This window comes from Palaemon carinicauda, chromosome 12 (assembly GCF_036898095.1).
Source record: "Palaemon carinicauda isolate YSFRI2023 chromosome 12, ASM3689809v2, whole genome shotgun sequence".
Classification (NCBI taxonomy): Eukaryota; Metazoa; Arthropoda; class Malacostraca; order Decapoda; family Palaemonidae; genus Palaemon; species Palaemon carinicauda.
In genome coordinates, this window is record NC_090736.1 from 22,776,477 (window position 1) to 22,778,976 (window position 2,500).

General features: G+C 33.6%; 1 pseudogene; it reads left to right on the forward strand.

Moving 5' to 3' along the window:
• LOC137650731 (lysosomal acid glucosylceramidase-like) overlaps positions 1–2,500 on the forward strand; it is a 31,157-nt pseudogene that overhangs the window by 9,783 nt on the left and 18,874 nt on the right.

The window sequence follows — 2,500 nt, forward strand, 5'->3', positions numbered from 1 at the left end:
GTTGCTAATATGATGAAATATAGACATATGAAATAAAGTGAGGGGTGTGCTTGTGTTAACGGTGGCGTACCCTCGGTAGGGACTTGCCTGCGGCCCATGAGGGGATAGAGCTGGACGGTCATAGAGCTGGACGGTCTTTGCAGTGGACACAAACAAAATTGTAAGTAAGAGATGTTATCAAGAGGTCTTTACAAGTTAAGGAGAGAAAATAGAGCTTGTAAGGGATTAATCTAGATAAAATATGCCACAGATTGAATAACTATTTAGTGGAATTCTCTCATGACTTAATGATGTTTATTAATGCTTAGTGCATATTTTTAAAGAGTCGATATATAGCAGAACCAAGGGATTCACACACCTAGTATTACGAATTTTATAATCAAGTTATTATTTCAGAGGTCTTTATTGGAAATATTAATAATAATGTGTAACATGCAAGAAATAGAATACAAAGGAATTACAATTACTGAAATTATAGCAATAGAGTTTTCCAATAATGTTGTTTGAAATGTGTAGAGAATAGGGTTTTTCTTTAAATATTTTTTTTTTTTTTTTTGATTAATTGAAGAATTGTCACCATATGAATTTATCATTGTATGTAATTTTTCCAGTGACCTTCGACAAAATAAATCCTTCAAAATATCGACGAGTACTAAATAACCCACAAAGAAGAGCCGCCCAGCGAAATATATATATATATATATATATATATATATATATATATATATATATATATATAATATATATATATATATATATATATATATATATATATGTTGTGTTTGTGGATACGTATACACACACAGATATATATATATATATATTATATATATATATATATATATATATATATATATATATATATATATATATATATATATATATATATATATATATATATATATATACTGTAAATATCCATTATTTTCTTAACATTTTGTTTATATATTAATGGGTCTCTCTCTCTCTCTCTCTCTCTCTCTCTCTCTCTCTCTCTCTCTCTCTCTCTCTCTCTCTCTCTCCGTCGAAGGATATCCCATTTTCATCTTAAATATGTTACAGAATAGGCTACTACCCATATAAAGCAATGTTGTTTTCATCATGCCAATAAAGGTTGCATCTAGTGGTAACAACAATAATAACAACAACACTACTACTAGTACTACTACTACTACTACTACTACTACTACTACTAATAATAATAATAATAAACATATTCTTTCCTTAGAATTCCAATTTCCATCTTTGGTAGGGAATGTTGTCGTGGAAGACAAGCTAAACTCACAGCAATTGGTGGAAGACAAACTAAACTCACAGAAAGTGGTGGCATCTGAGTTATCTTGCATTCGCAGAGATTTTGACCTCAGCTCCTTCGTCTGCGTGTGCAATGCTTCCTACTGCGACACCCTGGCGCGCCCTTCGGTTCCCCCCGTAGGACATTTCGATGTTTATTCCTCCGACAGGAAGGCCAAGCGGTTCAACAAATTACGAGGACACTTTACGGAAGAATGGGATGGTAAGTGGCAGGTTAAATGGAAGTCTTGTCGTACAGTTTTATACGTTACTCATCTGTTCAAAATAATTAACTTGGTAGATATGATCTTCCTAAAGTTTAGCCTTTAAGGCTGTCATAATTTATGTTTTCAAGTAAAATTGAAACATTGTATGCATGTATATAAATTACTGTATGATTCCTTTCATGATTTTGGTTTTTCAATTTGAACAACAAAAGCAACAACAACAACAACAATAATAATAATAATAATAATAATAATAATAATAATAATAATAATAATAATAATAATAATAATAATAATCTTTTTAGTAAAATCAATATAACTAGTCTACATTTGAGCCTTTATGAGACTACCACAGACTGATTCTCAGTGTCCTCCTTTAATCAGGGTCTGAAGGTTAAAGCCTAATCGCTGAATTCAGGCTGGAGACTTCTCTCACTTATCAGACGATCCTGGGCTGGGGAGGAGCCGTCACAGATGCCGCTGCTTATAACATTCTCTCCCTTTGTACGCATGCGCAAGAGCGTCTTCTCAGGTAAGGGTTCATTATGCTTGCCTGCTTGCTTATAGATTGCCTTGCCTTATACAAGACACGGGCTCTTGCGTTGACAGCCCGTAATACGTTCACTATGCTTATTGTCCAAGTTTCAAAGGATTATCTTAAGCGGAATGAATACCTCATAGTAAAAGCCCTTTGGTAAGGGTGTAAGAATATCACCAACGTACGTCTTGTGTGTCATACAAAAGGACTTAAAAGGACTGTTGCTGTCTTGCGGTCTTGCATTTTAGCAAAAGATTTTAGTAGTTCCTTCCAATGTTCTTTCTCTATTATACGCTACGTCGAATAAAAAAAAAAAAAAGCATTAACTTGATGTAATTTCTCTCTCTCTCTCTCTCTCTCTCTCTCTCTCTCTCTCTCTCTCTCTCTCTCTCTCTCTCTCTCTCTCTCTCTCACTGAATAGTACAAGTACAAGGCAATAGTT